The 22,047-nt window shown below is 54.3% G+C and overlaps 1 protein-coding gene across 2 annotated transcripts in view; it reads right to left on the bottom strand.

The window, feature by feature from the left end:
- LOC143802562 (uncharacterized) overlaps positions 1-14,608 on the bottom strand; it is a 126,864-nt gene extending 112,256 nt beyond the window's left edge. Inside the window, exon 1 of one of the 2 annotated variants that reach the window (XM_077281335.1) lies at positions 14,489-14,580. The gene's annotated coding sequence lies outside the window, so the exon portion shown is untranslated. Of the gene's footprint in view, positions 1-14,488 lie in introns of both variants that reach the window. The other variant, XM_077281346.1, reaches the window with a different exon arrangement.
- Positions 14,609-22,047: the final 7,439 nt, after the last annotated feature.

A 22,047-nucleotide genomic window follows, 5' to 3' on the forward strand; every position in this document is an offset into this window, starting at 1 on the left:
CAAATTTTCAAGCACCACAGTGCAGATATTGTATTCTTTCTGCTTCGAAAGAGGAGCAGAATAACTTATGAAGAAATCTCCACCGTTAAAGCAGGGTCAAAGGAGGTCACGCCTTCACCTGAAAACTACATCCACATGGTCACACACTGATCAGATGCTGCCAGAAAAAAAATATACAGAACTGAATGTTCCTAGTTTAGCCTTCTGATCAGACTGTGTGAAGCCGCTGCCACGTCACGGTGACCCTCTCAGTGGGTCAGTAACGTAGGGTCACCGTGACGTGGCAGCGGCTTCATACAGTCTGATCAGAAGGTTAAACTAAGAACGTCATGTTCAGTTCTGTATATATTTATATTAATAGTAGAGCCTCGTAGGAGACCCGTGTCTCCATCTACAGCTTTGGTATATGTACCAACTGGTTTTGTTATTCTAACATATATTCATCGTATGTCATTATTTACAGAGAGACGAATCACAGAGATTTATGGGATGGACACCGCGACTTCTTCATCTACTGAGAAACAAAGATTCCTTCTTCATCACTGGAATCCATTGTTACATGTGAATCTCTTTGTAGAGAAGCCGAAGGTCTGAGCTGCTGCTATAAATCACCGCCGACTGCGATCATTGTAGATCTATAATACACTGGAAATGCGCAGAACAACAATATTACTGATCACAGGAGATTATTCAGCAGAACATACGACCCGTCACCGAGGAGGAACCGTCACACTGGACATGTCCTGTCCCCGCTCAGTATTGTCACCATCCTGCCCGCGTCCTTCACCCGCACTTCACCACTCACACAGAAAAATAATATCGGAGCCTCCATGTGTATGGTGACATCAGGATAACTGACAAATAATGTGCAACAGAAGAAAGGTTCCTCCCTGCATTCATTACATGAGAATCCATGTGTAGTGCAGGGTCTGTCACTCTCTCCTCCATGTGTAGTGCAGGGTCTGTCACTCTCTCTCCCCCATGTGTAGTGCGGGGTCTGTCGCTCTCTCTCCCCCATGTGTAGTGCGGGGTCTGTCGCTCTCTCTCCTCCATGTGTAGTGCGGGGTCTGTCACTCTCTCCCCCATGTGTAGTGCAGGGTCTGTCACTCTCTCTCCTCCATGTGTAGTGCAGGGTCTGTCACTCTCTCTCCCCCATGTGTAGTGCAGGGTCTGTCACTCTCTCTCCTCCATGTGTAGTGCAGGGTCTGTCACTCTCTCCCCCATGTGTAGTGCAGGGTCTGTCGCTCTCTCTCCCCCATGTGTAGTGCGGGGTCTGTCACTCTCTCTCCTCCATGTGTAGTGCAGGGTCTGTCACTCTCTCCCCCATGTGTAGTGCAGGGTCTGTCACTCTCTCCCCCATGTGTAGTGCAGGGTCTGTCACTCTCTCCCCCATGTGTAGTGCAGGGTCTGTCACTCTCTCCCCCATGTGTAGTGCAGGGTCTGTCACTCTCTCCCCCATGTGTAGTGCAGGGTCTGTCACTCTCTCCCCCATGTGTAGTGCAGGGTCTGTCGCTCTCTCTCCTCCATGTGTAGTGCGGGGTCTGTCACTCTCTCCCCCATGTGTAGTGCAGGGTCTGTCACTCTCTCTCCCCCATGTGTAGTGCGGGGTCTGTCACTCTCTCTCCTCCATGTGTAGTGCAGGGTCTGTCACTCTCTCCCCCATGTGTAGTGCAGGGTCTGTCACTCTCTCTCCCCCATGTGTAGTGCAGGGTCTGTCACTCTCTCTCCCCCATGTGTAGTGCGGGGTCTGTCACTCTCTCTCCTCCATGTGTAGTGCAGGGTCTGTCACTCTCTCTCCCCCATGTGTAGTGCAGGGTCTGTCGCTCTCTCTCCTCCATGTGTAGTGCGGGGTCTGTCACTCTCTCCCCCATGTGTAGTGCAGGGTCTGTCACTCTCTCTCCCCCATGTGTAGTGCAGGGTCTGTCACTCTCTCTCCCCCATGTGTAGTGCGGGGTCTGTCACTCTCTCTCCTCCATGTGTAGTGCAGGGTCTGTCACTCTCTCCCCCATGTATAGTGCAGGGTCTGTCACTCTCTCTCCCCCATGTGTAGTGCAGGGTCTGTCACTCTCTCTCCTCCATGTGTAGTGCAGGGTCTGTCACTCTCTCTCCCCCATGTGTAGTGCAGGGTCTGTCACTCTCTCTCCTCCATGTGTAGTGCAGGGTCTGTCACTCTCTCCCCCATGTATAGTGCAGGGTCTGTCACTCTCTCTCCCCCATGTGTAGTGCAGGGTCTGTCACTCTCTCTCCTCCATGTGTAGTGCAGGGTCTGTCACTCTCTCTCCCCCATGTGTAGTGCAGGGTCTGTCACTCTCTCTCCTCCATGTGTAGTGCGGGGTCTGTCACTCTCTCTCCTCCATGTGTAGTGCAGGGTCTGTCACTCTCTCCTCCATGTGTAGTGCAGGGTCTGTCACTCTCTCTCCTCCATGTGTAGTGCGGGGTCTGTCACTCTCTCTCCTCCATGTGTAGTGCAGGGTCTGTCACTCTCTCTCCTCCATGTGTAGTGCAGGGTCTGTCACTCTCTCTCCCCCATATGTAGTGCGGGGTCTGTCACTCTCTCTCCTCTATGTGTAGTGCAGGGTCTGTCACTCTCTCTCCTCCATGTGTAGTGCAGGGTCTGTCACTCTCTCTCCCCCATGTGTAGTGCAGGGTCTGTCACTCTCTCTCCCCCATGTGTAGTGCGGGGTCTGTCACTCTCTCTCCCCCATGTGTAGTGCAGGGTCTGTCACTCTCTCTCCCCCATGTGTAGTGCGGGGTCTGTCACTCTCTCTCCCCCATGTGTAGTGCGGGGTCTGTCGCTCTCTCCTCCATGTGTAGTGCGGGGTCTGTCACTCTCTCCTCCATGTGTAGTGAGGGGTCTGTCACTCTCTCTCCCCCATGTGTAGTGCAGGGTCTGTCACTCTCTCTCCCCCATGTGTAGTGCAGGGTCTGTCACTCTCTCCCCCATGTGTAGTGCGGGGTCTGTCGCTCTCTCCTCCATGTGTAGTGCGGGGTCTGTCACTCTCTCCTCCATGTGTAGTGCGGGGTCTGTCACTCTCTCTCCCCCATGTGTAGTGCAGGGTCTGTCACTCTCTCTCCTCCATGTGTAGTGCAGGGTCTGTCACTCTCTCTCCTCTATGTGTAGTGCAGGGTCTGTCACTCTCTCTCCTCCATGTGTAGTGCAGGGTCTGTCACTCTCTCCTCCATGTGTAGTGCGGGGTCTGTCACTCTCTCTCCTCCATGTGTAGTGCAGGGTCTGTCACTCTCTCCTCCATGTGTAGTGCAGGGTCTGTCACTCTCTCTCCTCCATGTGTAGTGCAGGGTCTGTCACTCTCTCTCCTCCATGTGTAGTGCAGGGTCTGTCACTCTCTCTCCTCCATGTGTAGTGCAGGGTCTGTCACTCTCTCTCCTCTATGTGTAGTGCAGGGTCTGTCACTCTCTCTCCTCCATGTGTAGTGCAGGGTCTGTCACTCTCTCTCCTCCATGTGTAGTGCAGGGTCTGTCACTCTCTCCTCCATGTGTAGTGCAGGGTCTGTCGCTCTCTCCCCCATGTGTAGTGCGGGGTCTGTCACTCTCTCCTCCATGTGTAGTGAGGGGTCTGTCACTCTCTCTCCCCCATGTGTAGTGCAGGGTCTGTCACTCTCTCTCCCCCATGTGTAGTGCAGGGTCTGTCACTCTCTCCCCCATGTGTAGTGCGGGGTCTGTCGCTCTCTCCTCCATGTGTAGTGCGGGGTCTGTCACTCTCTCCTCCATGTGTAGTGCGGGGTCTGTCACTCTCTCTCCCCCATGTGTAGTGCAGGGTCTGTCACTCTCTCTCCTCCATGTGTAGTGCAGGGTCTGTCACTCTCTCTCCTCCATGTGTAGTGCAGGGTCTGTCACTCTCTCTCCTCCATGTGTAGTGCGGGGTCTGTCACTCTCTCTCCCCCATGTGTAGTGCAGGGTCTGTCACTCTCTCTCCTCCATGTGTAGTGCAGGGTCTGTCACTCTCTCCTCCATGTGTAGTGCGGGGTCTGTCACTCTCTCTCCTCCATGTGTAGTGCAGGGTCTGTCACTCTCTCCTCCATGTGTAGTGCAGGGTCTGTCACTCTCTCTCCTCCATGTGTAGTGCAGGGTCTGTCACTCTCTCTCCTCCATGTGTAGTGCAGGGTCTGTCACTCTCTCTCCTCTATGTGTAGTGCAGGGTCTGTCACTCTCTCTCCTCTATGTGTAGTGCAGGGTCTGTCACTCTCTCTCCTCCATGTGTAGTGCAGGGTCTGTCACTCGCTCTCCTCCATGTGTAGTGCAGGGTCTGTCACTCTCTCTCCTCTATGTGTAGTGCGGGGTCTGTCACTCTCTCTCCCCCATGTGTAGTGCGGGGTCTGTCGCTCTCTCTCCCCCATGTGTAGTGCGGGGTCTGTCACTCTCTCTCCTCCATGTGTAGTGCGGGGTCTGTCACTCTCTCTCCTCTATGTGTAGTGCAGGGTCTGTCACTCTCTCGCCTCCATGTGTAGTGCAGGGTCTGTCGCTCTCTCTCCTCCATGTGTAGTGCAGGGTCTGTCACTCTCTCCTCCATGTGTAGTGCAGGGTCTGTCACTCTCTCCCCCATGTGTAGTGCGGGGTCTGTCGCTCTCTCCTCCATGTGTAGTGCAGGGTCTGTCACTCTCTCTCCCCCATGTGTAGTGCAGGGTCTGTCACTCTCTCTCCTCCATGTGTAGTGCAGGGTCTGTCACTCTCTCTCCCCCATGTGTATTGCAGGGTCTGTCACTCTCTCTCCCCCATGTGTAGTGCGGGGTCTGTCACTCTCTCTCCTCCATGTGTAGTGCAGGGTCTGTCACGCTCTCTCCTCTATGTGTAGTGCAGGGTCTGTCACTCTCTCTCCTCTATGTGTAGTGCAGGGTCTGTCACTCTCTCTCCTCCATGTGTAGTGCAGGGTCTGTCACTCTCTCTCCTCCATGTGTAGTGCAGGGTCTGTCACTCTCTCCCCCATGTGTAGTGCGGGGTCTGTCACTCTCTCTCCCCCATGTGTAGTGCGGGGTCTGTCGCTCTCTCTCCCCCATGTGTAGTGCGGGGTCTGTCACTCTCTCTCCTCCATGTGTAGTGCGGGGTCTGTCACTCTCTCTCCTCCATGTGTAGTGCAGGGTCTGTCACTCTCTCTCCTCCATGTGTAGTGCAGGGTCTGTCACTCTCTTTCCTCTATGTGTAGTGCAGGGTCTGTCACTCTCTCTCCTCTATGTGTAGTGCAGGGTCTGTCACTCTCTCGCCTCCATGTGTAGTGCAGGGTCTGTCGCTCTCTCTCCTCCATGTGTAGTGCAGGGTCTGTCACTCTCTCCTCCATGTGTAGTGCAGGGTCTGTCACTCTCTCCCCCATGTGTAGTGCGGGGTCTGTCGCTCTCTCCTCCATGTGTAGTGCGGGGTCTGTCACTCTCTCCTCCATGTGTAGTGCGGGGTCTGTCACTCTCTCTCCCCCATGTGTAGTGCAGGGTCTGTCACTCTCTCTCCCCCATGTGTAGTGCAGGGTCTGTCACTCTCTCCCCCATGTGTAGTGCGGGGTCTGTCGCTCTCTCCTCCATGTGTAGTGCGGGGTCTGTCACTCTCTCCTCCATGTGTAGTGCGGGGTCTGTCACTCTCTCTCCCCCATGTGTAGTGCAGGGTCTGTCACTCTCTCTCCTCCATGTGTAGTGCAGGGTCTGTCACTCTCTCTCCTCCATGTGTAGTGCAGGGTCTGTCACTCTCTCTCCTCCATGTGTAGTGCAGGGTCTGTCACTCTCTCTCCTCCATGTGTAGTGCAGGGTCTGTCACTCTCTCTCCCCCATGTGTAGTGCAGGGTCTGTCACTCTCTCTCCCCCATGTGTAGTGCAGGGTCTGTCACTCTCTCTCCTCCATGTGTAGTGCGGGGTCTGTCACTCTCTCTCCTCCATGTGTAGTGCAGGGTCTGTCACTCTCTCCTCCATGTGTAGTGCAGGGTCTGTCACTCTCTCTCCTCCATGTGTAGTGCAGGGTCTGTCACTCTCTCTCCCCCATGTGTAGTGCAGGGTCTGTCACTCTCTCTCCCCCATGTGTAGTGCAGGGTCTGTCACTCTCTCCTCCATGTGTAGTGCAGGGTCTGTCACTCTCTCTCCCCCATGTGTAGTGCAGGGTCTGTCACTCTCTCTCCTCTATGTGTAGTGCAGGGTCTGTCACTCTCCCCCCCATGTGTAGTGCAGGGTCTGTCACTCTCTCTCCCCCATGTGTAGTGCAGGGTCTGTCACTCTCTCTCCTCTATGTGTAGTGCGGGGTCTGTCACTCTCTCTCCTCCATGTGTAGTGCGGGGTCTGTCACTCTCTCTCCTCCATGTGTAGTGCAGGGTCTGTCACTCTCTCCTCCATGTGTAGTGCAGGGTCTGTCACTCTCTCTCCTCCATGTGTAGTGCGGGGTCTGTCACTCTCTCTCCTCCATGTGTAGTGCAGGGTCTGTCACTCTCTCCCCCATGTGTAGTGCAGGGTCTGTCACTCTCTTTCCTCTATGTGTAGTGCAGGGTCTGTCACTCTCTCTCCTCCATGTGTAGTGCAGGGTCTGTCACTCTCTCTCCCCCATGTGTAGTGCAGGGTCTGTCACTCTCTCCTCCATGTGTAGTGCAGGGTCTGTCACTCTCTCTCCCCCATGTGTAGTGCAGGGTCTGTCACTCTCTCTCCCCCATGTGTAGTGCAGGGTCTGTCACACTCTCTCCTCTATGTGTAGTGCAGGGTCTGTCACTCTCTCTCCCCCATGTGTAGTGCGGGGTCTGTCACTCTCTCCCCCATGTGTAGTGCAGGGTCTGTCACTCTCTCTCCCCCATGTGTAGTGCGGGGTCTGTCACTCTCTCCCCCATGTGTAGTGCAGGGTCTGTCACACTCTCTCCTCTATGTGTAGTGCAGGGTCTGTCACTCTCTCTCCCCCATGTGTAGTGCGGGGTCTGTCACTCTCTCCTCCATGTGTAGTGCAGGGTCTGTCACTCTCTCTCCCCCATGTGTAGTGCAGGGTCTGTCACTCTCTCTCCCCCATGTGTAGTGCAGGGTCTGTCACACTCTCTCCTCTATGTGTAGTGCAGGGTCTGTCACTCTCTCTCCCCCATGTGTAGTGCGGGGTCTGTCACTCTCTCCTCCATGTGTAGTGCAGGGTCTGTCACTCTCTCTCCTCCATGTGTAGTGCAGGGTCTGTCACTCTCTCCCCCATGTGTAGTGCGGGGTCTGTCACTCTCTCCTCCATGTGTAGTGCAGGGTCTGTCACTCTCTCCCCCATGTGTAGTGCGGGGTCTGTCACTCTCTCTCCTCCATGTGTAGTGCAGGGTCTGTCACTCTCTCTCCTCCATGTGTAGTGCAGGGTCTGTCACTCTCTCTCCTCCATGTGTAGTGCAGGGTCTGTCACTCTCTCTCCTCTATGTGTAGTGCAGGGTCTGTCACTCTCTCTCCTCCATGTGTAGTGCAGGGTCTGTCACTCTCTCTCCTCCATGTGTAGTGCAGGGTCTGTCACTCTCTCCCCCATGTGTAGTGCGGGGTCTGTCACTCTCTCTCCCCCATGTGTAGTGCGGGGTCTGTCGCTCTCTCTCCCCCATGTGTAGTGCGGGGTCTGTCACTCTCTCTCCTCCATGTGTAGTGCAGGGTCTGTCACTCTCTCCTCCATGTGTAGTGCAGGGTCTGTCACTCTCTCTCCCCCATGTGTAGTGCAGGGTCTGTCACTCTCTCTCCTCCATGTGTAGTGCAGGGTCTGTCACTCTCTCTCCCCCATGTGTAGTGCAGGGTCTGTCACTCTCTCTCCCCCATGTGTAGTGCAGGGTCTGTCACTCTCTCTCCTCCATGTGTAGTGCAGGGTCTGTCACTCTCTCTCCCCCATGTGTAGTGCAGGGTCTGTCACTCTCTCTCCCCCATGTGTAGTGCAGGGTCTGTCACACTCTCTCCTCTATGTGTAGTGCAGGGTCTGTCACTCTCTCTCCCCCATGTGTAGTGCGGGGTCTGTCACTCTCTCCCCCATGTGTAGTGCAGGGTCTGTCACTCTCTCTCCCCCATGTGTAGTGCGGGGTCTGTCACTCTCTCCCCCATGTGTAGTGCAGGGTCTGTCACTCTCTCCCCCATGTGTAGTGCAGGGTCTGTCACTCTCTTTCCTCTATGTGTAGTGCAGGGTCTGTCACTCTCTCTCCTCCATGTGTAGTGCAGGGTCTGTCACTCTCTCTCCCCCATGTGTAGTGCAGGGTCTGTCACTCTCTCCTCCATGTGTAGTGCAGGGTCTGTCACTCTCTCCCCCATGTGTAGTGCGGGGTCTGTCACTCTCTCCCCCATGTGTAGTGCGGGGTCTGTCACGCTCTCTCCCCCATGTGTAGTGCAGGATCTGTCACTCTCTCCCCCATGTGTAGTGCAGGGTCTGTCACTCTCTTTCCTCTATGTGTAGTGCAGGGTCTGTCACTCTCTCTCCTCCATGTGTAGTGCAGGGTCTGTCACTCTCTCTCCCCCATGTGTAGTGCAGGGTCTGTCACTCTCTCCCCCATGTGTAGTGCAGGGTCTGTCACTCTCTTTCCTCTATGTGTAGTGCAGGGTCTGTCACTCTCTCTCCTCCATGTGTAGTGCAGGGTCTGTCACTCTCTCTCCCCCATGTGTAGTGCAGGGTCTGTCACTCTCTCCTCCATGTGTAGTGCAGGGTCTGTCACTCTCTCCCCCATGTGTAGTGCGGGGTCTGTCACTCTCTCCCCCATGTGTAGTGCAGGGTCTGTCACGCTCTCTCCCCCATGTGTAGTGCAGGATCTGTCACTCTCTCTCCTCCATGTGTAGTGCAGGGTCTGTCACTCTCTCCTCCATGTGTAGTGCAGGGTCTGTCACTCTCTCTCCTCCATGTGTAGTGCAGGGTCTGTCACTCTCTCCCCCATGTGTAGTGCGGGGTCTGTCACTCTCTCCTCCATGTGTAGTGCAGGGTCTGTCACTCTCTCTCCTCCATGTGTAGTGCAGGGTCTGTCACTCTCTCTCCTCCATGTGTAGTGCAGGGTCTGTCACTCTCTCTCCTCCATGTGTAGTGCAGGGTCTGTCACTCTCTCTCCTCCATGTGTAGTGCAGGGTCTGTCACTCTCTCTCCTCTATGTGTAGTGCAGGGTCTGTCACTCTCTCTCCTCCATGTGTAGTGCAGGGTCTGTCACTCTCTCTCCTCCATGTGTAGTGCAGGGTCTGTCACTCTCTCTCCTCTATGTGTAGTGCAGGGTCTGTCACTCTCTCTCCTCCATGTGTAGTGCAGGGTCTGTCACTCTTTCTCCTCCATGTGTAGTGCAGGGTCTGTCACTCTCTCCCCCATGTGTAGTGCGGGGTCTGTCACTCTCTCTCCCCCATGTGTAGTGCGGGGTCTGTCGCTCTCTCTCCCCCATGTGTAGTGCGGGGTCTGTCACTCTCTCTCCTCCATGTGTAGTGCGGGGTCTGTCACTCTCTCTCCTCCATGTGTAGTGCAGGGTCTGTCACTCTCTCTCCTCCATGTGTAGTGCAGGGTCTGTCACTCTCTTTCCTCTATGTGTAGTGCAGGGTCTGTCACTCTCTCTCCTCTATGTGTAGTGCAGGGTCTGTCACTCTCTCGCCTCCATGTGTAGTGCAGGGTCTGTCGCTCTCTCTCCTCCATGTGTAGTGCAGGGTCTGTCACTCTCTCCTCCATGTGTAGTGCGGGGTCTGTCACTCTCTCTCCTCTATGTGTAGTGCAGGGTCTGTCACTCTCTCTCCTCCATGTGTAGTGCAGGGTCTGTCACTCTTTCTCCTCCATGTGTAGTGCAGGGTCTGTCACTCTCTCCCCCATGTGTAGTGCGGGGTCTGTCACTCTCTCTCCCCCATGTGTAGTGCGGGGTCTGTCGCTCTCTCTCCCCCATGTGTAGTGCGGGGTCTGTCACTCTCTCTCCTCCATGTGTAGTGCGGGGTCTGTCACTCTCTCTCCTCCATGTGTAGTGCAGGGTCTGTCACTCTCTCTCCTCCATGTGTAGTGCAGGGTCTGTCACTCTCTTTCCTCTATGTGTAGTGCAGGGTCTGTCACTCTCTCTCCTCTATGTGTAGTGCAGGGTCTGTCACTCTCTCGCCTCCATGTGTAGTGCAGGGTCTGTCGCTCTCTCTCCTCCATGTGTAGTGCAGGGTCTGTCACTCTCTCCCCCATGTGTAGTGCGGGGTCTGTCGCTCTCTCCTCCATGTGTAGTGCGGGGTCTGTCACTCTCTCCTCCATGTGTAGTGCGGGGTCTGTCACTCTCTCTCCCCCATGTGTAGTGCAGGGTCTGTCACTCTCTCTCCTCCATGTGTAGTGCAGGGTCTGTCACTCTCTCTCCCCCATGTGTAGTGCAGGGTCTGTCACTCTCTCTCCTCCATGTGTAGTGCAGGGTCTGTCACTCTCTCTCCTCCATGTATAGTGCAGGGTCTGTCACTCTCTCTCCCCCATGTGTAGTGCAGGGTCCGTCACTCTCTCCCCCATGTGTAGTGCGGGGTCTGTCGCTCTCTCCTCCATGTGTAGTGCGGGGTCTGTCACTCTCTCCTCCATGTGTAGTGCGGGGTCTGTCACTCTCTCTCCCCCATGTGTAGTGCAGGGTCTGTCACTCTCTCTCCTCCATGTGTAGTGCAGGGTCTGTCACTCTCTCTCCTCCATGTGTAGTGCAGGGTCTGTCACTCTCTCTCCCCCATGTGTAGTGCAGGGTCCGTCACTCTCTCCCCCATGTGTAGTGCGGGGTCTGTCGCTCTCTCCTCCATGTGTAGTGCGGGGTCTGTCACTCTCTCCTCCATGTGTAGTGCGGGGTCTGTCACTCTCTCTCCCCCATGTGTAGTGCAGGGTCTGTCACTCTCTCTCCTCCATGTGTAGTGCAGGGTCTGTCACTCTCTCTCCCCCATGTGTAGTGCGGGGTCTGTCACTCTCTCTCCTCCATGTGTAGTGCGGGGTCTGTCACTCTCTCTCCCCCATGTGTAGTGCAGGGTCTGTCACTCTCTCTCCTCCATGTGTAGTGCAGGGTCTGTCACTCTCTCTCCCCCATGTGTAGTGCAGGGTCTGTCACTCTCTCTCCTCCATGTGTAGTGCGGGGTCTGTCACTCTCTCTCCTCCATGTGTAGTGCAGGGTCTGTCACTCTCTCCTCCATGTGTAGTGCAGGGTCTGTCACTCTCTCTCCTCCATGTGTAGTGCAGGGTCTGTCACTCTCTCTCCCCCATGTGTAGTGCAGGGTCTGTCACTCTCTCTCCCCCATGTGTAGTGCAGGGTCTGTCACTCTCTCCTCCATGTGTAGTGCAGGGTCTGTCACTCTCTCTCCCCCATGTGTAGTGCAGGGTCTGTCACTCTCTCTCCTCTATGTGTAGTGCAGGGTCTGTCACTCTCTCTCCTCCATGTGTAGTGCGGGGTCTGTCACTCTCTCTCCTCCATGTGTAGTGCAGGGTCTGTCACTCTCTCCCCCATGTGTAGTGCAGGGTCTGTCACTCTCTTTCCTCTATGTGTAGTGCAGGGTCTGTCACTCTCTCTCCTCCATGTGTAGTGCAGGGTCTGTCACTCTCTCTCCCCCATGTGTAGTGCAGGGTCTGTCACTCTCTCCTCCATGTGTAGTGCAGGGTCTGTCACTCTCTCTCCCCCATGTGTAGTGCGGGGTCTGTCACTCTCTCCCCCATGTGTAGTGCAGGGTCTGTCACTCTCTCTCCCCCATGTGTAGTGCGGGGTCTGTCACTCTCTCCCCCATGTGTAGTGCAGGGTCTGTCACTCTCTCCCCCATGTGTAGTGCAGGGTCTGTCACTCTCTCTCCCCCATGTGTAGTGCGGGGTCTGTCACTCTCTCTCCCCCATGTGTAGTGCGGGGTCTGTCACTCTCTCCCCCATGTGTAGTGCAGGGTCTGTCACTCTCTTTCCTCTATGTGTAGTGCAGGGTCTGTCACTCTCTCTCCTCCATGTGTAGTGCAGGGTCTGTCACTCTCTCTCCCCCATGTGTAGTGCAGGGTCTGTCACTCTCTCCTCCATGTGTAGTGCAGGGTCTGTCACTCTCTCCCCCATGTGTAGTGCAGGGTCTGTCACTCTCTCTCCTCCATGTGTAGTGCAGGGTCTGTCACTCTCTCCTCCATGTGTAGTGCGGGGTCTGTCACTCTCTCCCCCATGTGTAGTGCAGGGTCTGTCACTCTCTCTCCTCTATGTGTAGTGCAGGGTCTGTCACTCTCTCTCCCCCATGTGTAGTGCGGGGTCTGTCACTCTCTCCCCCATGTGTAGTGCAGGGTCTGTCACTCTCTCTCCCCCATGTGTAGTGCGGGGTCTGTCACTCTCTCCCCCATGTGTAGTGCAGGGTCTGTCACTCTCTCCCCCATGTGTAGTGCAGGGTCTGTCACTCTCTCTCCCCCATGTGTAGTGCGGGGTCTGTCACTCTCTCTCCCCCATGTGTAGTGCGGGGTCTGTCACTCTCTCCCCCATGTGTAGTGCAGGGTCTGTCACTCTCTTTCCTCTATGTGTAGTGCAGGGTCTGTCACTCTCTCTCCTCCATGTGTAGTGCAGGGTCTGTCACTCTCTCTCCCCCATGTGTAGTGCAGGGTCTGTCACTCTCTCTCCTCCATGTGTAGTGCGGGGTCTGTCACTCTCTCTCCTCCATGTGTAGTGCAGGGTCTGTCACTCTCTCCTCCATGTGTAGTGCGGGGTCTGTCACTCTCTCCCCCATGTGTAGTGCGGGGTCTGTCACTCTCTCTCCTCCATGTGTAGTGCAGGGTCTGTCACTCTCTCCCCCATGTGTAGTGCAGGGTCTGTCACTCTCTCTCCTCCATGTGTAGTGCGGGGTCTGTCACTCTCTCTCCTCCATGTGTAGTGCGGGGTCTGTCACTCTCTCCCCCATGTGTAGTGCAGGGTCTGTCACTCTCTCTCCTCCATGTGTAGTGCAGGGTCTGTCACTCTCTCCCCCATGTGTAGTGCAGGGTCTGTCACTCTCTCTCCTCCATGTGTAGTGCAGGGTCTGTCACTCTCTCCTCCATGTGTAGTGCGGGGTCTGTCACTCTCTCCCCCATGTGTAGTGCGGGGTCTGTCACTCTCTCTCCTCCATGTGTAGTGCAGGGTCTGTCACTCTCTCCCCCATGTGTAGTGCAGGGTCTGTCACTCTCTCTCCTCCATGTGTAGTGCGGGGTCTGTCACTCTCTCCCCCATGTGTAGTGCAGGGTCTGTCACTCTCTCTCCTCCATGTGTAGTGCAGGGTCTGTCACTCTCTCCTCCATGTGTAGTGCGGGGTCTGTCACTCTCTCCCCCATGTGTAGTGCGGGGTCTGTCACTCTCTCTCCTCCATGTGTAGTGCAGGGTCTGTCACTCTCTCCCCCATGTGTAGTGCAGGGTCTGTCACTCTCTCTCCTCCATGTGTAGTGCAGGGTCTGTCACTCTCTCCTCCATGTGTAGTGCGGGGTCTGTCACTCTCTCCCCCATGTGTAGTGCGGGGTCTGTCACTCTCTCCCCCATGTGTAGTGCAGGGTCTGTCACTCTCTCTCCTCCATGTGTAGTGCGGGGTCTGTCACTCTCTCCTCCATGTGTAGTGCAGGGTCTGTCACTCTCTCTCCTCCATGTGTAGTGCGGGGTCTGTCACTCTCTCTCCTCCATGTGTAGTGCAGGGTCTGTCACTCTCTCTCCTCCATGTGTAGTGCGGGGTCTGTCACTCTCTCTCCTCCATGTGTAGTGCAGGGTCTGTCACTCTCTCTCTCCCCCATGTGTAGTGCAGGGTCTGTCACTCTCTCTCCTCCATGTGTAGTGCGGGGTCTGTCACTCTCTCTCCCCCATGTGTAGTGCAGGGTCTGTCACTCTCTCTCCTCCATGTGTAGTGCGGGGTCTGTCACTCTCTCTCCTCCATGTGTAGTGCAGGGTCTGTCACTCTCTCTCCTCCATGTGTAGTGCAGGGTCTGTCACTCTCTCTCCTCCATGTGTAGTGCGGGGTCTGTCACTCTCTCTCCCCCATGTGTAGTGCAGGGTCTGTCACTCTCTCTCCTCCATGTGTAGTGCAGGGTCTGTCACTCTCTCTCCTCCATGTGTAGTGCGGGGTCTGTCACTCTCTCTCCTCCATGTGTAGTGCAGGGTCTGTCACTCTCTCTCTCCCCCATGTGTAGTGCAGGGTCTGTCACTCTCTCTCCTCCATGTGTAGTGCAGGGTCTGTCACTCTCTCTCCTCCATGTGTAGTGCGGGGTCTGTCACTCTCTCTCCTCCATGTGTAGTGCAGGGTCTGTCACTCTCTCTCCCCCATGTGTAGTGCAGGGTCTGTCACTCTCTCTCCTCCATGTGTAGTGCAGGGTCTGTCACTCTCTCTCCTCCATGTGTAGTGCAGGGTCTGTCACTCTCTCTCCTCCATGTGTAGTGCGGGGTCTGTCACTCTCTCTCCCCCATGTGTAGTGCGGGGTCTGTCACTCTCTCTCCTCCATGTGTAGTGCAGGGTCTGTCACTCTCTCTCCCCCATGTGTAGTGCAGGGTCTGTCACTCTCTCTCCTCCATGTGTAGTGCAGGGTCTGTCACTCTCTCTCCTCCATGTGTAGTGCGGAATCAGGGGGCTATAAAGAGGGCGACTCCCTGTAGATCGGGGTGAGGAGACACAACACACACCTACCTCCTCCTGCAGAGCGGCCGCTGTGTGCGGACAGGACCTGTGTGACGTCACCGTCATGTGATCAGTCACATGGGGAGGAGTCACATGATCAGGGGCGGAGCTCCAGGGTTCTCAGTGTCTGCACAGGACTGGATGATGTCTAGTATTATAGAGGAGGATGGAGCGGAGCCGTGTGTGTAATGTGTGCGGAGCGGAGCCGTGTGTGTGATGTGTGCGGAGCGGAGCCGTGTGTGTAATGTGTGCGGAGCGGAGCCGTGTGTGTAATGTGTGCGGAGCGGAGCCGTGTGTGTGATGTGTGCGGAGCGGAGCCGTGTGTGTAATGTGTGCGGAGCGGAGCAGTGTGTGTAATGTGTGCGGAGCAGAGCCGTGTGTGTAATGTGTGCGGAGCGGAGCCGTGTGTGTAATGTGTGCGGAGCAGAGCCGTGTGTGTAATGTGTGCGGAGCGGAGCCGTGTGTGTAATGTGTGCGGAGAGGAGCCGCGTGTGTAATGTGTGCGGAGCGGAGCCGTGTGTGTAATGTGTGCGGAGCGGAGCCGTGTGTGTGATGTGTGCGGAGCGGAGCCGTGTGTGTAATGTGTGCGGAGCGGAGCAGTGTGTGTAATGTGTGCGGAGCGGAGCCGTGTGTGTAATGTGTGCGGAGCGGAGCCGTGTGTGTAATGTGTGCGGAGCCGTGTGTGTAATGTGTGCGGAGCGGAGCCGTGTGTGTAATGTATGCGGAGCGGAGCCGTGTGTGTAATGTGTGCGGAGCCGTGTGCGTAATGTGTGCGGAGCGGAGCCGTGTGCGTAATGTGTGCGGAGCGGAGCCGTGTGTGTAATGTGTGCGGAGCGGAGCCGTGTGTGTAATGTGTGCGGAGCGGAGCCGTGTGTGTAATGTGTGCGGAGCGGAGCCGTGTGTGTAATGTGTGCGGAGCGGAGCCGCGTGTGTAATGTGTGCGGAGCGGAGCCGTGTGTGTAATGTGTGCGGAGCCGTGTGTGTAATGTGTGCGGAGCGGAGCCGTGTGTGTAATGTGTGTGGAGCTGAGCCGTGTGTGTAATGTGTGCGGAGCGGAGCCGTGTGTGTAATGTGTGCGGAGCGGAGCCGTGTGTGTAATGTGTGCGGAGCGGAGCCGTGTGTGTAATGTGTGCTGAGCCGTGTGTGTAATGTGTGTGGAGCTGAGCCGCGTGTGTAATGTTTGCGGAGCCGCGTGTGTAATGTGTGCGGAGCGGAGCCGCGTGTGTAATGTGTGCGGAGCGGAGCCGCATGTGTAATGTGTGCGGAGCGGAGCCGCATGTGTAATGTGTGCGGAGCGGAGCCGCATGTGTAATGTGTGCGGAGCGGAGCCGCATGTGTAATGTGTGCGGAGCGGAGCCGAGTGTGTTATGTGTGCGGAGCTGAGCCGTGTGTGTAATGTGTGCGGAGCAGTGTGTGTAATGTGTGCGGAGCGGAGCCGTGTGTGTAATGTGTGCGGAGCGGAGCCGTGTGTGTAATGTGTGCGGAGCGGAGCCGTGTATGTAATGTGTGCGGAGCGGAGCCGTGTGTGTAATGTGTGCGGAGCTGAGCCGTGTGTGTAATGTGTGTGGAGCTGAGCCGTGTGTGTAATGTTTGCGGAGCCGCGTGTGTAATGTGTGCGGAGCGGAGCCGCGTGTGTAATGTGTGCGGAGCGGAGCCGTGTGTGTAATGTGTGCGGAGCCGCGTGTGTAATGTGTGCGGAGCGGAGCCGTGTGTGTAATGTGTGCGGAGCGGAGCCGCGTGTGTAATGTGTGCGGAGCAAAGCCGCGTGTGTAATGTGTGCGGAGCGGAGCCACATGTGTAATGTGCGCTGAGCAGAGCCGTGTGTGTAATGTGTGCGGAGCGGAGCCGTGTGTGTAATGTGTGCGGAGCGGAGCCCTGTGTGTAATGTGTGCGGAGCGGAGCCGTGTGTGTAATGTGTGCGGAGCGGAGCCGTGTGTGTAATGTGTGCGGAGCGGAGCCGTGTGTGTAATGTGTGCGGAGCGGAGCCGTGTGTGTAATGTGTGCGGAGCGGAGCCGTGTGTGTAATGTGTGCGGAGCGGAGCCGTGTGTGTGATGTGTGCGGAGCGGAGCCGTGTGTGTAATGTGTGCGGAGCGGAGCCGTGTGTGTAATGTGTGCGGAGCGGAGCCGTGTGTGTAATGTGTGCGGAGCGGAGCCGTGTGTGTAATGTGTGCGGAGCGGAGCCGTGTGTGTAATGTGTGCGGAGCGGAGCCGTGTGTGTAATGTGTGCGGAGCAGAGCCGTGTGTGTAATGTGTGCGGAGAGGAGCCGCGTGTGTAATGTGTGCGGAGCGGAGCCGTGTGTGTAATGTGTGCGGAGCGGAGCCGTGTGTGTGATGTGTGCGGAGCGGAGCCGTGTGTGTAATGTGTGCGGAGCGGAGCAGTGTGTGTAATGTGTGCGGAGCGGAGCCGTGTGTGTAATGTGTGCGGAGCGGAGCCGTGTGTGTAATGTGTGCGGAGCCGTGTGTGTAATGTGTGCGGAGCGGAGCCGTGTGTGTAATGTATGCGGAGCGGAGCCGTGTGTGTAATGTGTGCGGAGCCGTGTGTGTAATGTGTGCGGAGCGGAGCCGTGTGTGTAATGTATGCGGAGCGGAGCCGTGTGTGTAATGTGTGCGGAGCGGAGCCGAGTGTGTTATGTGTGCGGAGCTGAGCCGTGTGTGTAATGTGTGCGGAGCAGTGTGTGTAATGTGTGCGGAGCGGAGCCGTGTGTGTAATGTGTGCGGAGCGGAGCCGTGTGTGTAATGTGTGCGGAGCGGAGCCGTGTATGTAATGTGTGCGGAGCGGAGCCGTGTGTGTAATGTGTGCGGAGCTGAGCCGTGTGTGTAATGTGTGTGGAGCTGAGCCGTGTAATGTTTGCGGAGCCGCGTGTGTAATGTGTGCGGAGCGGAGCCGCGTGTGTAATGTGTGCGGAGCGGAGCCGTGTGTGTAATGTGTGCGGAGCCGCGTGTGTAATGTGTGCGGAGCGGAGCCGTGTGTGTAATGTGTGCGGAGCGGAGCCGCGTGTGTAATGTGTGCGGAGCGGAGCCGCGTGTGTAATGTGTGCGGAGCGGAGCCGCGTGTGTAATGTGTGCGGAGCGGAGCCGCGTGTGTAATGTGTGCGGAGCAGAGCCGTGTGTGTAATGTACGCGGAGCGGAGCCGTGTGTGTAATGTGTGCGGAGCGGAGCCGTGTATGTAATGTGTGCGGAGCGGAGCCGCGTGTGTAATGTGTGCGGAGCTGAGCCGTGTGTGTAATGTGTGCGGAGCGGAGCCGTGTGTGTAATGTGTGCGGAGCCGTGTGTGTAATGTGTGCGGAGCGGAGCCGTGTATGTAATGTGTGCGGAGCGGAGCCGCGTGTGTAATGTGTGCGGAGCCGAGCCGCGTGTGTCATGTGTGCGGAGCGGAGCTGTGTGTGTAATGTGTGCGGAGCCGTGTGTGTAATGTGTGCGGAGCGGAGCCATGTAATGTGTGCGGAGCGGAGCCGTGTGTGTAATGTGTGCGGAGCGGAGCCGCGTGTGTCATGTGTGCGGAGCTGAGCCGAGTGTGTAATGTGTGCGGAGCTGAGCCGTGTGTGTAATGTACGCGGAGCGGAGCCGTGTGTGTAATGTGTGCGGAGCGGAGCCATGTAATGTGTGCGGAACGGAGCTGTGTGTGTAATGTGTGCGGAGCCGAGCCGCGTGTGTCATGTGTGCGGAGCTGAGCCGAGTGTGTAATGTGTGCGGAGCTGAGCCGTGTGTGTAATGTACGCGGAGCGGAGCCGTGTGTGTAATGTGTGCGGAGCCGAGCCGTGTGTGTAATGTGTGCGGAGCCGAGCCGAGTGTGTAATGTGTGCGGAGCTGAGCCGTGTGTGTAATGTACGCGGAGCGGAGCCGAGTGTGTAATGTGTGCGGAGCTGAGCCGTGTGTGTAATGTACGCGGAGCGGAGCCGTGTGTGTAATGTGTGCGGAGCGGAGCCATGTAATGTGTGCGGAACGGAGCCGTGTGTGTAATGTGTGCGGAGCTGAGCCGCGTGTGTAATGTGTGCGGAGCCGTGTGTGTAATGTGTGCGGAGCGGAGCCGTGTGTGTAATGTGTGCGGAGCGGAGCCCTGTGTGTAATGTGAGCGGAGCGGAGCCGTGTGTGTAATGTGTGCGGAGCGGAGCCGTGTGTGTAATGTGTGCGGAGCGGAGCCGTGTGTGTAATGTGTGCGGAGCAGTAAGCATTCTTTTTCAGTTCTGACGTCCCAATGTAATACTCCTCTTTGATGGAATCTGCAGAACGTCCAACTCTCGGCAGTGACTTTTCCTAATGACAATCTAGTAAATGCCGACATTAGCTACTTGACCCGTCTCCTTCAGTTGGTGGAGCTGTAATGAATTCCTTCAGGAGACCCGGTTTCATGTTGGTCGGCACAGATGATCCTTTGTGTCTGCGATCTTGTAACGACTCGATGACTCTGTCTCCGTATTCTCCATGATGAGACGCTGAGCAGCCAGTTGGATTGCACCTAGTGACCTTCCATTGTGGAGGACGCATTCAGCTCCGCTTCCAGCCATAGATGAACAGTCGCCATTCACTCGAGTTACAGATTGGAATTCCCGATTTCTTAATTAACCATGTAGGCTCCGGCGATGCACAGTCACTGTTCCTTCTTGTGCAGACGCCCTTTCTCTGGATGGACAGTTGCTCCTTTTTCACTCAGTTTTTCTCACGCAGTTGTGATGCTGAAAGTTCTGAAGCCTTTTTTGATTGTCCCAAATTGTTCATCTCTTACTGGTCAAATCCCTTATTAACTGAGACATCTTCAATTTCAGAATCTTCATTATTGATGTCACTTTTTTCTTCACTATAATTCTGTGCTTAACCCCTTCACCCCGAAGCCTGTTTTCACCTAAGTGACAGGGCCAATTTTTACAATTCTGACCACTGTCATTTTATAAGGTCATAACTCTGAAACGCTTCAACGGATCCTGGTGATTCTGACATTGTTTTCTCGTGACATATTGTACTTTATGATAGTGGTAAAACTTCTTCGATATGACTTGCATTTATTTGTGAAAAAAACGGAAACATGACGAAAATTGTGAAAATTTAGCAATTTTCAAACTTTTAGTTTCTATGCCCTTAAATTAGAGAGTTATATCACATAACGTAGTTAATAAACAACATTTCCCACATGTCTGCTTTACATCAGCACAATTTTGGAAACATAATTTTTTTTTGTTAGGGAGTTATAAGGGTTAAAAGTTGACCAGCGATTTCTCATTTTTGCAACAAAATTTGCAAAACCATTTTTTTTAGGGACCACCTCACACTTGAAGTGACTTTGAGGGGTCTACATGAAAGAAAATGCCCAAAAGTGACACCATTCTTAAAACTGCACCCCTCAAGGTACTCAAAACCACATTTAAAAAGTTTATTAACCCTTCAGGTGCTTCACAGGAATTTTTGGAATGTTTAAAAAAAAATGAACATTTAACTTTTTTTTCACAAAATTTTTACTTCAGATCCAATTTGCTTTATTTTACCAAGGGTAACAGGAGAAATTGGACCAAAAAAGTCGTTGTACAATTTGTCCTGAGTACGCCGATACCCCATATGTTGGGGTAAACCATTTTTTGGGCACATGGCAGAGCTCGGAAGGGAAGGAGCGCCATTTGACTTTTCAATGCAAAATTTGCTGGAATTGAGTTTGGACACCATGTTGCGTTTGGAGAGCCCCTGATGTGCCTAAACAGTGGAAACCCCCCACAAGTGACACCATTTTGGAAAGTAGATCCTCTAAGGAACTAATCTAGATGTGTGGTGTACAATTTGTCCTGAGTACGCCGATACCCCATATGTTGGGGTAAACCATTTTTTGGGCACATGGCAGAGCTCGGAAGGGAAGGAGCGCCATTTGACTTTTCAATGCAAAATTTGCTGGAATTGAGTTTGGACACCATGTTGCGTTTGGAGAGCCCCTGATGTGCCTAAACAGTGGAAACCCCCCACAAGTGACACCATTTTGGAAAGTAGATCCTCTAAGGAACTAATCTAGATGTGTGGTGAGCACTTTGAACCTCCAAGTGCCTCATAGAAGTTTATAATGTAGAGCCGTAAAAAAAAAATCATATTTTTTTTCACAAAAAATGATCTTTTCGCCCCAAATTTTTTATTTTCCCAAGGGTAACAGGAGAAATTGGACCCCAAGAGTTGTTGTCCAACTTGTCCTGAGTACGCTGATACTTCATATATGGGGGGGAACCACTGTTTGGGCGCACGGGAGAGCTCGGAAGGGAAGGAGCGCCGTTTGAAATGCAGACTTAGATGGATTGGTCTGCAGGCGTCACGTTGCATTTGCAGAGCCCCTGATGTACCTAAACAGTAGAGACCCCCCACAAGTGACCCCACATTGGAAACTAGACCCCCCAAGGAACTTATCTAGATGTGTTGTAAGAACTTTGAACCAACAAGTGTTTCACTACAGTTTATAACGCAGAGCCGTGAAAATAAAAAATATATTTTTTTCCACGAAAATGATATTTTAGCCCCCAAATTTTTATTTTCCCAAGGGTAACAGGACAAATTGGACCCCAAAAGTTGTTGTCCAATTTGTCCTGAGTACGCTGATACCCCATATGTGGGGGGGAACTACTGTTTGGGCGCACGGGAGAGCTCGGAAGGGAAGGAGCGCCGTTTGAAATGCAGACTTAGATGGATTGGTCTGCAGGCGTCATGTTGCATTTGCAGAGCTGCTGATGTACCTAAACAGTAGAAACCCCCCACAAGTGACCCCATATTGGAAACTAGACCCCCCAAGGAACTTATCTAGATGTATTGTGAGAACTTTACACCCCCAAGTGTCTCCCTACAGTTTATAACACAGAGCTGTGAAAATAAAATATCTATTTTTCCCCACAAAAATTATTTTTCAGCCCCAAGTTTTGTATTTTTCCAAGGGTAACAGGAGAAATTGGACCCCAAAAGTTGTTGTGCAATTTGTCCTGAGTACGCTGATACCCCATATGTGGGGGGGGGGAAACCACTGTTTGGGCGCACGGGAGAACTCGGAAGGGAAAGAGCACTGTTTTAGTTTTTCAACGCAGAATTGGCTGGAATTGAGATGGGACGCCATGTCGCGTTTGGAGAGCCCCTGATGTGCCTAAACAGTGGAAACCCCCCAATTCTAACTGAAACCCTAGCCCTAACCATAGCCTGTTATGAACTGGTGGCCTAGGAGCAGCATGGACGAGCTCTGGAGTAGGTGGCCTCTATACTGACCGCAGACCCTGAACTTAACACATCAACTAGAAGTAGCCGTGGGATGTTCCTGTCACTCCCTAGACACCTCGTCACAGCTGGAGGACTAATTACACCTAAAGAAAGAAACAGGAATACTATCTTGCCTCAGAGAAAATTCCCAAAGGAAAGGCAGCCCCCCACAAATATTGACTGTGAGAGGAGAGGGAAATTACAAACGCAGACTGAAATCAGAATTTAGCAAAGGAGGCCACGCTACCTAGAAAGAAAAGACAGGACAGAGTACTGTGCGGTCAGTATAAAAAATACTACAAAATCCACCACAGAGAATACAAAAATCTCCACACCTAACTAAAGGCATGGAGGGTAACTCTG

Source organism: Ranitomeya variabilis, chromosome 1 (genome assembly GCF_051348905.1).
Source record: "Ranitomeya variabilis isolate aRanVar5 chromosome 1, aRanVar5.hap1, whole genome shotgun sequence".
NCBI lineage: Eukaryota > Metazoa > Chordata > Amphibia > Anura > Dendrobatidae > Ranitomeya > Ranitomeya variabilis.